This window comes from Benincasa hispida, chromosome 1 (assembly GCF_027475165.1).
Source record: "Benincasa hispida cultivar pf3 chromosome 1, pf3_genome.v1.1, whole genome shotgun sequence".
NCBI classification, from domain to species: Eukaryota; Viridiplantae; Streptophyta; class Magnoliopsida; order Cucurbitales; family Cucurbitaceae; genus Benincasa; species Benincasa hispida.
In genome coordinates this window covers 42487209-42501340 of record NC_143478.1, presented here as the reverse complement: position 1 = coordinate 42501340, position 14132 = coordinate 42487209, and positions in this window count along the sequence as shown.

Genomic DNA, 14132 nt, shown 5'->3' with positions numbered 1-14132 from the left:
TGATTAGGTTGGTTTGATTTCTGGTAGAGGCTAAGGCATTAGAGTAAAAATAAGAACATTCAACCGCTGATGTTTTTGGTTGTTTCCTCTTCTGATCCTTCTCTTTTTCTTGGTTTTTCCTTTTCAGACTGTAGCAATCTCTCACCAAGTGACCTTTCTTCTTGCAGTAATTGCATCTCAACTTGGTCTTGGTCTTAGGCTTGTACTCTTCACTTGTCTGGTTTTTATTCCTCTTAGACTGGTTCTGCTTGTTCTTCCCCTTGGCAAACAGCCCTTCTGCACTAGGCTGCTCCTTCTTGACTGACTCAAGCTCTAACTCTCTTGTTCTTAATGTTGAAATGATGGAATCAGTGGTGATTGATTCTCTGCCATACTTTAGTACATTCTTCACCTCTTTATAGGCTTGAAGTAGAGAGTTTAATAGCACAAAAGCCTAATTCTCATAGCCAATTTTATCACCAAGGCTCTTGAACTCTGAGACTATCCTCTTGAATTCATCCAAATTTTTTGAAAGAGGCTTGGCAGAATCCATCTTGAACGTGAATAACTTCTCCTTCAGATACATCTTGTTGGGGAGATCCTTAATGGCAAAAAGACCTTCTAGCTTAACTCACATCTTGTAGGTTATGTCTTGATCAATTACTTGCCTCAAAATACTGTCACTAAGATTCAGAACCAGAGTCTCATATGTTATGAGCTCCATGTCTTCTCTTTGTTATGTTGATATGGTGGTTGTCAATGTTGATGGGTTCAAAAGAGTATTGTGTGCCCTTTGTTGTCCAAGAATGGCTTTGATTTTGTCCTTCCATAGGCCAAAATTGTCCTTTCTATCAAACTTCTCGATCTCATACCTTACAACGGTCATTCTTGATTTGAACGAGTATCGAGTCTTGATTTCTTAAAAATCTTGAAGCTCCAAGAAAGATGACCATGATGACCTTGATGACCTTTAAAAGCTCGATACCAATAATTGTTGGGCTGATGACCCTTCACAAGTCCCAAATACTAAAGATCAACATTGGAGAGATGAAGAAATGGCTCAGAACAATTCTGCCAAATACTTTAAACTCGATGCTTGACTGCTTGCTACTCGATCCTCGATCAGAATTCCCTTCTTCATCTGACTAGTCTCTATTAAATTCTCAATGCAACTTGATCTTGAGTATTTGGGACTTATGAAGGGTCATCAGCCCAACAATGGGCAATACGTTGTGCATCATGTTCTCAACAACTGGGTGTCTTGCAACAACGTTTTTTTACTTGAGGATACTACCCACACTCCGATTGGCTTCAAACCAGTTTACCGATAACGTTTTTGGACACCAAACAGCGAGGACTAGAGCCTGATTCGATAAGGATTATTGCTTTACTTTCCTTTTTGAAATGAATTTAAGTGTTCAAATGTTATTCTAAACTCTTAGAACTTATTTGTTGTCGTGTTGAGTAAATTTCTAAGTATTCGATTGATGTTCAACAAGGTCGAACAAATTTCGGACTAGTTCGGACTTGACTAATGTGTCTTAGATCAGTCTTTGAACTCTTTGTTTCCTTTTGCTTTGTTCGCACACTCTTAATTCCCACGCCTTCTATTTTTAATTGGTACCAATACTATTCTCCTCTTATTCCCTTTCTTCTTTTCTAATATTGATCACCTCACCACTTTTCACTGTTAGTTATATTTTAGTTGATAGTGTATGTTTTTCTATATTGAGCACCGTGGGTTGATAGCATATGCTTGTTTTTTTATTTTCAATCTGTTTTCATTGTTAGTTATATTTTAGTTCTAATAATGAAACTTCAACTTTGTGATTATCATTGACATTCTTTGTTTCTTACAAAAAGGGGGAAAAAAGAAGAAAAAAGAAAACACTCAGTATTGAAATTTTTGTTACCATATTGAATTACTAGGTAAAGTTTGATTCATGGTGGGAAGGGGAACTTGATGTAGTTAATTGGAAAGCCTTTTGCTTTTAATTCTTTTATTTGTGCTATGTTCATCATTTCTCCTATTAGTCTTATTAGAGATAAGTCAGTGTACTTGTAGTTTTTACTAGTAGGTATTGAATGGCTAGTTGGCTATTTTATTTTAAGTAGCCTATTGTTTTGATTTTACATTTTGAGTGTAAAATGTGTGTATGATGGGCTTGGTTAATGATCCCCTCAAGCTGAATATTCAAGCATTACCAATATCCATATGAGCAATTGTCTTGGATGTAAAACATTTTTAATTGTACATGCCTTTCATTCTGATGTTTGTGTTTCTATTACCTTCTATTTTATAGTTGTTTGCATCTTCTCTTGTCTTGGTAAGACAACATCCTCATGCATTATTATGTTTTAAAAGATTTAAAGTCGATTTGTAGGCCTTTTTTTCAATGAAAACTAATCTGCACAGATGGTGGAGGTTGAGAACAACTTGAGGGAGCTGTTGCAACAAAATCCAGCTATAGCTCATCAGATTATGACTATATTTGTAGCATAGGAAGTAGGCTTTTTACCCTTGAATTTGGCATTAGCTTAGCCTTTGGTATTTGTATGTTCATGTTCTTGGGTTAAAAGAATTTTACTGATTTGGTGTTGGGAGTTCTGATTGTATTTGTCTGGCCAAAAGTAAACTCTGCGTAAATCTAAAGGTGCCTCCGCCTCCCATGTTCACTATGTTAGCTCATGTTCCATCTTTTGATTATGAGTTTCATTTCACTTATTGAGTTTTAGTTCATGAGTTGAATTTCATTAACTAAGTATATTTTAATTCACTAGTTTCATCAACTTATTGATTTTATTTTTTGAGTTGAGTTTATGTGCTTGTGTGTTTATTAAATTCATTCAGTTCTTGAGTTTTGTTACTTGTTGAGTCTTTTTCTAAAGTGTTAAATTAGAATATGTGTTGGAGTGCTTTGACTATCCTATAGTTATTATAGTCATAATTGAATTTGATTGTTATTAGTTTTTTTTTCTTAGTTTTGAGAAGCTTACATTCTTAGGTTGATAAGTTTGTTTATAGTTTCCATTGAGTTGTTTATGTTTAGAAGTTTTTTAGTTTATGTTTATAAATTTTGCAAAACGAAATTAATCTTTAGAGTTCTCCTTCCTTATTTGATAGATGGTTGTTAAGAGTTCTCCTTTCTTATGCTAACTACTTATGTTTGTTGGCTTTTGAAATCACTTCTTTCTGTAGATTTTGTTGTTTATTGTGATATTTGTATTGATTGATGGAATTTGAACTTTGTTGAGTTTTTGTTTTTTGGCTTTTCATTTTATTGATAGAAACTGAGTCCATGAATCTGGAGGTATAAGATCGAATGGCCATGTGACAACTTTTGAGATTTGAAGTCAAGTGAGTAATCAGATTTGAGTTTTTGTAAATCATTGTTGTTTATGTGGTTTGTTCTGTTGAGAGAAGATTGTTGTTTATGTTGTTTGTTCTTTGTGGATTTTCTTCACATGCTTGTAGGCCTTGCTGTTTATTCTATTGGTTACAACTCTTATCATCCAAAACATTGAACTTTGATCATAATTATTTTTAAAAATAACATACATTTACCTAGAACTGTATATTTTCTTATTGCACTTTATGAAGGCCCTACTTTAGCTATTAATTTGTCTTTGCAGAAAGTCACAGTTCAGGAGAAGTTTGGTAGTACGTGAAAAGGACAATAACTTTAGAATTGTACTGATTTTGTTGTTTTAGAGTCTCTAAGCTAATCTCTCCATTGAATGGTTCTTATACATGCATTGTATAATATGTAAGTGCCGATAATTTTAGCGATAGAATATCTATTATACTTAGTTGAAACAAAATGATATGCTTACAGGATCAAAGAATTTAATGAATGGGCACAAGGTCTCATACTTGAATTGGTTTCCAAATATGTACTGTCAGATAGCAATGAGATTTTTGACATCATGAATCTCCTTGAAGATCATCTTCAGCATACTAAGGGCGTTGTGATATTGGCAACCACCAAAGTTTTTCTATATTTGAATTTATCTATGGCTCATGTTCATCAATAAGTGACTATTAAGAGTTTTTCATCCATTTACAACATTTATTTCTTTACTAAACTCTATATTACAGTTTTACTTTTCATTTCTCATACATGAATTTTATGGCCTTACCTAGTTGCTATGCTTCTTCTGCTTTTTCTCTCTCTTAAGCATATGGAGTCCAAGATAACCTCAACCTCTAACCTGGAAGTCTAAGTTCCTGGAAAGAGAAATAAGTTAAATCATTATGTAAATACAGTTCTGTCGAGAGAAGATTGTTGTTTGAATATTGTTGGAAGTGTATTTCTTTGAACATGTGTTAAAGTAAAAATTTGTTGTATTGTTGTGGTAGTGATGTTATTTTTGCCGAAATTTTTCTAAAACATAATAGTTATAAAGTTAGTTGTAGGTTAAAATATGGTAATATTCTGATAACTTGTAAGAATACAAGTTATTATATCTCTTTTATTTAAAATAATAAGGAAAGGGCATGCAACTTAGATAAATGTTGCCAATAAATTTATACAAAAAAGCAAAGCATGCGATCATATACTTCTAACGCATGAGAGACTTAAATTCCAGACTAATTTCGCTACTTCTATGCAGTATACCCTTCAGAAGTCTGATGATCACGTGATCGCATGCCCATTAATGCATTCAAAGCAAGATGTGGCCTGAGAAGAAAATGAAGACGATCGCATAAGTTGCAAGCAATGAGGCATGACATGACATGGGCGGTGCGTGTCACATCACAAGTTGCATTGGTGGCCGATAGAAAAGCTATGTTGAAGATTTAATGAACCACTGACACGTTGCAGTCGGCGCGACAGGATATAGAATTTAATGTACCCTATCAACGCAATCATGAGCTTAAGAAAAGCAGTGGTCGTAAACGCCTATATATACCCATAAAAATGCCATGCAGAAGGAGTTAGTCGTTAGTTGTTAGTAGTTAGTCGGGAGTTCAAAGTTCCTAATGCTTTAGTTCTTAGTCTTTTTCGTGCCACATATCGGGGATACAATGTGGGAAACAAGAAGAACACCTTGAGAAGGGATTCTGGTTGAAACCTCTATCATTCTTCCATAGAAACTCTTTGGTGAGAGCTTAGGACTCTAGAGAAAGAAGAAGATCATTCTGTTCGATTATCTAAGGAAGCAGCTGTAAAACAAGCCAGAGGAAGCAAGACATTATGAATGACGGCTTGACTCTCTGTCTTTTTGTGTATTTGTATTGTATTTCTTGTATTGGTAAATTCAGAATTGCAATATGAATACATGTTTAATATATATCTTATCTATCATTTTCACCAATATCATGCATAGCTAAATCGCTTCTTAGGTTGAGAAGATTGTAGCTAACATGACTAAATAATTGGAGGAATCATGCGATCAAGTTGTTTTATGCATGGTTACATTTGTTGCTTGAATCAATTGAGAAATTGTTTTAAGTAAAGCTATTCTAAGTTTGGGAGAATTTAGATTAAGACTCATAAAATGAGAGAAAATATTCCTTAGAAATAAGTACATTCTCTGCATATTACACCTATCACATGCATCTTAGAGATAAGATAATGTGGCAAAAGACACTAAGAAGTGCTGGTCGTAACATTGAGTGTATAGCTTGATCGCATATTTCATTTAGTTGTTTAGAAAATGCTAGTGAAAATAATTCTCAACCCTCCTATTGCATAACTGTTATCCAACTCACACTGCTTCGCCTTAGACATAATCCTCATCGTATATTTAGATTTAAGTTTACTTATTCAATCACTCCTTTGAACATTTTTAACTCAGGCGAAGATCATATTTTTAATTTCATCGAATACTTACGAGCAATCCATGCGTTCAACCCTGGATCCACCAGGAACTTCGGTTAGATTTGCACTTAGGTTTGATTAAATAAAACTAAGCGTTAATTCTTATAAGTATTATTATTTCATCACATGTTGTTCCTTAGTTTAGCATTGAAATTTGGGATCATTACAATGACGATTGTGTAGCTATGGTAGTTGTTTATGGGTTGAGTTCATTTCTTTCGTTATTTATAAATTGTTATATTAATCCAACTTATATTTTTTGTTTATACATCATATGACATCGCTCGCACGAGTATAGGGAGGTTCTGGATAGAGGGCATAACAAATTCATCCATAGAATAGAGAAAATAATAGCAAGTTTTGCATTCATTCCTTTTGGTAAGTTTGTATAAATATAGTTTCCATACTTCATTTAATTTCTTTTAGTATGATTCATTTATTTTTAAATTATTCTTGATTTTATATACTTAAGAAAGCATGTCTTTTTTGCAGATTGTTTGGGATAGTAATCACACTCCAAAGTAGACAACCACCTCTCTCAATCTTTAGTTATTTTTTTGTATTTGTTGAAAGTTAAGTTGTATATACAAAAGTAATTAAAATTTTATTTTGGGAATTTTTTGATACGTAAGTAGCCAACTACTGCTTTGTAAGTATAAATTTTGTTATTCTCATTGGGAGCTAACTATTATTTGTACTTTGTGAGCAAGACTTAAATTTAAATTTTTATGTTTGTTGAGATCTTAATATATAAAAACAATTCTTGTTTGTGGATAAATTATTATAATGTCATTTTTAACTTTTTGAACGACATTAAAAATGGATTCGACAACGAAATTTTTTTTTTCTAAAAAGGACAATAATTGAAAAAAAAGGACATGGATTCTGGACTTCTGTCACACCTCCTCCCAGATTACCCTCTTAACCTAAAAGAGCATGTGACGGCAGCAGTTACTGTCCCTCTCATCAGCACTTATTGCCTAACTTACATTTAAACGCTGCTTTATAACCCTGATATGCATTTATGACTTGATAACGATAATATTTACAACCTCAGAGCTTAACATACTAAACGTACTGAATAGATTAACCGAGCCCTAACATTCTTACATCAACAGGTTCCATAGCTACTATTCACATTCATAACTATGTACACTATAAAATGCAGTGAGCCTATGACACTAAGTTTAGTCCTTATACGCACAAAACATGTCTACTAGTATTTACAGAACAAACACTTAGTCTTCCTTTTAGCCTTGGGTCTTTGAGTGGCAGAGCAGCAACAGAATTAGCTTCTAGGGAGTTGACCACTACTTGGGGAGGGAAAAATATTTAAAAACTGGGTGAGATACTAGCCCAGTAAGTGACTTAATAAAAACATAAATCTCATGCTTAAATTGAAAGCAAGAAAACTAAATATTGAAACTGAAAACTTTCCAAACAAACGTGTACATAGAACTTTTAACCATCATATCTGAAAACATAGCTAAACTGATTCCCGGTTGAGAGAGAACCATTTTGTTTGATCTCTCAACGTTGGATATCCTTGTTTAAGAGAGAACCTTTTTGCTCAATCTCTCAAACATAAGCTTGGACTAGGGTAAGAACCCTTTTGTTCAACACCTTTCAGCCAATGCTGGGAAAGAACCCTTGTGGTTCCATCCCACTAAACTGATTAACTGTCTTACATGCACGTAGAGCAAACTAGATCCTGACGTCAAGGATCATAACTGAGGTACCACTACTTATTACTAAACTGAATGAATTATTCTGATACCTTCTCTAAGTAATTCAGTATCAGAATCATAACATAACTAAAACTAGGTAGTACATAACTGAAACCAACTTACTGAAAACTTGATCTCATAAAACATAGTTTTCATAAGAATATCATTTGCTAATGCATGCTCAACAACATTAAGAGCATATATGCATTGAAACATAATAAAAATATTTGTAACTTAAACATATCATAGAATCTTCTTTTGATAATTACCATGGTCCAACCTTTGTACCAAAGCATATTACATAAACTTTGTAACTAGCATGCGTTTATAAACTTTAAGAAAATGTGTTGCTTGAAACTTCTTGTAAAATAACTAGCATAAAAGTAACTGTCAATAAAGCATGGATTATTAAAACATTTATAAAACATTTATAAATCATTTATAATCACTCATGGGTTCTTCAAGTTTGCTTCCTTAAGGCTTGATAGGCTTCTCCAATGGGCGTCGAACCTACACATATATGCATTCTACTTAATGTTTACAGCCTTCCTTTTAGGCCTACTAAATAAACCAAGCTCACATGCTAAACCATCACAAGGTGAATCCTACACTCACCTTGAGAGTCGGACACTTAGCCAAAATTTGAAGAATTAGCTCCTAGGCGATTGCATCTCATTGCCCACTTCCAAACACTTGGCCAATTTTTCAAGGTGTCTCTTAGCCCGCGGTGTGCCTTCCCATCGTGGGGCTATTCTCGCACAATGTCGATCGTCCGACTTGCCTCACTCAGCAGCCTTCCTCATGCAATCAGCCAGCTCTCTCACCCAGACTTGGCGATTGCTCTTCGCTCACATGGTCCCTGTTCAGCCTTATCGCCAAGCTTCTTCCTATCGAGCTACTTGCTTACTCATACTAAGCAGCTGCCTCCTTATTCATCAAATTCCAGATTCAACTTTACAAATTCATAACTAAATTTCTAAAACTCATTTCAAGAAACTTCCTTCTATAAACTTGCTGAGAATCAAGTTAGCAAAATTACCTTAAACTTTTAGCTTAAGACTCTCCATGCTTTTATCTGGAGCTTCAAATATTCATCATTGGCCCCAATTCACGCAGCTGTCTACTTGTTAAAAAATTTCCAGTTTAAACTTCAAAAATATATATAACTAGAATTACAGAACTCATGTTAAGAAATTTCCTTCTACAAAGTTGTTTGGAATTGAGTTAAAAATCTTACCTCAAATTTTCAGCTCAAAACTCTTCGTGATTCATCCTGAAGCTTCAATGTTTCACTGATGGCCTAGATTCTCCCATGAAACGGACCCTTCGTTCTTATTTTGCTCCTCCAACCTTATTCTGGAAAGTATTCCCTTCAGCAGCATGAACACAGAAAGTAGACACATAGAGCTTTAGAATACCACTAGAATTACACGAATAGCCCAAGTAGTTTGTCCAAACCGTTCAAATGAATTTGGCCTTCCATCTTATGATACCGCCAAACCACTTGCATGAAATCTCCTTGGGCCACTTAGCCCACTAATGAAGATTAACGGCTAAGATTTGATTAAACCACTTTCTTCCCACTCCACTCACAGCATACTTCAGCATTAAATCTCATAGGATAGCATGGTCTCATCTTGATTTCTCATACTTAGCCAAAATTTGACCATCCTTTCCTATATAGCCATCAGAGAGCTCTCTTGCTCTTTAGTTTGTTTTCTTCCTCCATCACTCCTAACCAAAAGATAATCTCATTATAACTCATTGGAAGACATCACATAACTAACACTTACTTACTTAAGGTTAGGGTTCGGGTTTTACAGCTTCAATGTCAATTTAAAACTGACATTAAAGGGCTTTAATGTCGATTGACAACCGACATTAAAGATTGTGTTATAAAAGGTCTTTAATGTCGGTTTTAAACCGACATTGAAGAGGGTGTACAATGTCAGTTTAAAACCGACATTAAAGACCTTTTATAACGCTATCTTTAATGTCGACTGTCAATAGTTGCAACCTTGACATCCTTACTTTCAAGGTTCCTTCATGGGCCACTTCAAGGATCTCCCACACTTCTTTATTAACAATAACACATGTGTCGATTAACTTGAAGATGCTTTAATCGACACCATTGAAGATAGCATTTAAGGCTTGCGATTTTCGAAGCGAGGCTTGATCTTCATCTTCAGTTTAGTTCTTTCCAGGTTTCTGATTTACAACTCCATCTTTGTCAATGATTGTAGGATGTGACCAACTAGTAGGAACCGCCTTCCAAGACTTGCTATAAATGGATTTAAAGAAGGCGGTCATTCAGACCTTCCAATAAGAATAATTTGTCCCATCTAGAAATAATAGTCGTGTAGTGGATCCACCTTCCCTAATCGACTCCATTGAGAACTCAATGAACATGAAGTTAACCTACACTGATACCAATTGAAAATGAGTGAATCACAAAACTACCTCAAGCTAGAACAGATGTAAGTGAAAAGACTAAAAACAAAAAGGACAGAAGTAAAAAGTAAGAAAGATGCAAACAAAGACTTGTTAACTCAGTTCGGTGAGATCACACCCACGTCTGGGAGGCTTTTTGCCTAGGTGAAAAGAGCTCCACTAGAATGTAACTTAGCTTTACAACATACACTTCAACTAAAATTATATACAGTAAGTTTACTCATAACAGAATACTAGCGAGCAAGTTAGGCTTTTCTAATACTAATATTGCTTAAGATGAGTCTATAGACTTAGGCTCCCCCTAAATCTGATGCCACACCAACGACTTCACCCCTTTTCCGCCTGTTAGTTCAAAGAACGCTCAACCAGCACTCTGCCAAGCTTGGTTGAATCTACTTGGTCAGCCCAAGCTTCAAAGAACCGAACTTCTTTCTCTGATTAAGCAACAACACAAAATACACGAAAACTTTATGAAAAACTGTCAGTTGGTTCCCCACAGCAAGAATACGACTTACCTTAAAACTGCGTAGAAGCCAAAAATAAAAGAAAGCCATATAAGACAAGAGAGCCAGCAACAACAACAACACAAATAAGGAAAAGATAACCCCATTAAATCTGCCACAAATAAAAAAAAAATATTTACACCATGTCAGGAACAAAATATTCAACATAATCAAAGAAAATATGACAGCAATTGGGTGTCTTATTTATTCTCTATGTAATCATTGAGATCAATCTTTAATATTATTATATAAGATATAATTTCATCATTTTAGTGTTATTCTGAATCTAAATAGTTCGTTTGTATTGAAGGACTATGGGGTCCAATGTGGAAACAGGGATCGGTACCAGTTTTAAATTTTCACATAAATTTAAATGAAAAAAACCTAGTTATGCATTCTAAAGGAGAAAATTTAATTTTATAGCATGCTTCTTAAAAAAAATAGAGAATGACATTAAGGTTATACTAACCATTGAAGACACAAAATCTTCACGAATTCCTTTCGATCGGTCACAAACCCTTTTGGATCATGAATACCCAAAAAAATACAGCAACACTAAATCTCAATTTGGTTGGATACCACCAATAGTGAGACATTTGTATTCTCATTAGGGGATGAGAACCACAGGAGTGTATGGGGCTCTGTATAAATAATTTAGGGAAGAAGGAGAGATTATTTTTTAGAGAGATGAATGTTCTGATAGAATTCTTTTTTAGGAAGTACACTATCTAAGATCTCCCTTTTGTACTACAAGTCAGAAAGAAGAAGATCCCCTTTAGCTTCCCATCTCACTTTCAAACGTGAAAAAATCATGAGATGGAGTTATTCAACTCCATCCTTTAATTAAATTTTAAAAAATTAATTTAAATAAAAACTTATTTTAAATTTAATTAATATAATATAAATTATATAATAACTAACTTATCGTATAATATACATTATATTATATGTTATGTCAAATATAACATATAACTCATAGTTTATATTATATCAAATAAAACATAACCTGTGGTTTTAAATTCTCTCATTAAGCCTATGGTATTTAATATGAATAAAATTCATATTAATTTTTAACCTATAGTATTTATATTAATCCAAGTCATATAATTAATATTTGAATTATATTCAAATATTATTTCCTTTCAAATAAACTTTATATTGTAATGTATTAAATACATTTTTGTAATTATATCACATATAATTAATTTAAATTAATTATATCATATATAATTAATTCTCTTAATTAATTTGAACGATTAAAATTAAACCAAAATTAATCTAATTCTCAATAATCATAGTTGAGCTACCGAGCAGATCTTATGGATCTATAGTTTGAAGCTCCAATGGTACTTGAATAATTAATTAAACTCTTTTAATTAAATTACTCAACTTCCATTAACTGTAGGTCATTCCACTAAAGACCAACAGCTGCACTCTTCACACTATAGATATATTTCTATGTCTATTGGATATAACCGATCAACAATGCGATGACCCTTCACAAATTACTCGTAAGTATAGCTAAGCCAAAATTATCGGTTTCCTCCTGTAATTACATCTAACTTCTTAAGTACCACTGATCCCTCTAATAACAATAAGTCATAGTCTAACTATGGCCAAACCTCTCTCGGGCCAAGAGAGGGTGTGGCGTCACATTGTCCAAGCCCCGAAATCAGCCCTTAAAGGAGTAATTTATCTACTTACCCCGACTTTATGGAAATAGTGAATTCTGTCTTGTGTAGTTGTGTTCCTAACTCCCTAATCATAGCAAACTGGTCATTCTCACCCATGCAAATCAAAAGACCACCTTCATAGGCTCAGCTCAATCAGAATTCAGTTCATGCCACTTATAGTCATCCTATTGAAATATACATCTCTACTATTAATGGTGTTATCAAAATTGTTGTAACATACAATTATAAATGTTATAATTATTGCCAGTTAATTTGTTAGAGGATAGCATGTTAAGTGTCGCAAAAGTCATTTTGATAAAATTTCTTAAACATAAAATTTATTTATATTAGTAATCCATGCATTACACATTTTGGAAAAACCAAACAAATTTAGAAAAATATTTTAATGCACCATGTGTGACATCCATTTTGCAATGATGTGTCTGTAAGGTAGAGTAAAAGCCATTGTAGGGTGATCAGGTACCCCTGCACTAAATGAGTCCATCTCAACCAATAAATAGAAGAACTCTTTATTTCGGTAATTATTAGTCACCATTGTGAGGTCCATAAATTGTTAACTAGCTTAACATTTTCTTATAAGTGTAGCCCTTCATTTTAGATTCTAGAGTTCCTCCCCAATGAGCTAGCTGTAGGAAAAAATCGATTAGGGAAAAAAACTAAAACAACCCGGTCTAGGAGTTTGATTAAAGAGTCATGCAAATGTCATCCATATGGGGCAAAGGTTCCTCAAGGTCTAGCATAAAAATTTACTACAAACTAATGAGCGAGACTGTGGGATGTGTTGACACACATCCCACTACCACTTACTATAAAAATTCTCTCTATTCACCTTAGTATTGACCTATACAAACACCACCGGTAAGGGGACACAAGCAAAGATGCCTCGAGGCTAAGTATAGATCTCACAGTGTAAACTATGAGAGAGAAACATGATAGGAACAATGAAGTATCATGTATCCCATTTTCCTCCCTGAGTGTTTTACCTAAGGTTAATTTAAATTAGAAAAAATATGGCTACTTATTTTTATTAATTGATTGTTTAAATTTGCCCAGTAGTAATATTTAGTTTGAATAGTTAAACAACTTTGATTATTGTTCATTAAACATTTAAATAAACTTTTAATCAACAATTGCATGCTTGTAGCAAATCTATCTAATTCACCTTCCAAGTTAGTTCTCAAGTAGGGGCGTTCCGTTTTCGTCAGCTTAAATACCCCCACTTGGATAGAACTGACCTTAGACAAATGTCCTTTATACATACATTTGCTACAACTTAATCTTTTATTAAAACCAATTTTATCCTATTAAACTGATTAAAAAGATTAAACTAATTTCTAATCAAACATTGTGAACTTAGACCTATGTAAATCATATTTTTAAACTATTTTTTTTTAAAAAAAAAAACCTAAGTTAGCATGCAACTCTTTATTATTGATTTTAATTTCTAATTTCATTTAGTTATAACAATTATAAAGAAATGAAATAAATTAAAACCCAAGATTGCAACTATTGACAAATTAAGTAAAATTATAATAATTATAAAATTACCTAAAGTAGCGTCATGCTTCATGTAATCTCAATTTTAATTTTCATTACTTAAATATACATAACCATTATATACTAAAGTAAGAAAAATAAAATTGTAACATTCATACATACATACATACATCCAACTATATATTATAACTCCTATAATATAAATGATGCATGACAATATTATTATGCATGCTAACATATATAGTAATATTTATATTATATGATGCACGAGCATGTTATAAAATTAAATCATGCAACTATATACATTTATAATACATATGATGCATGAAAAATGCATAACCTATGGTGAGATTTTCTATATGACATACATTATGACATATGTAAAAAAAAAAAAATAAATCATACATGAAATGCATAATTTAAATAGAAATAAATGGACCGAGATTGGACTCCTTA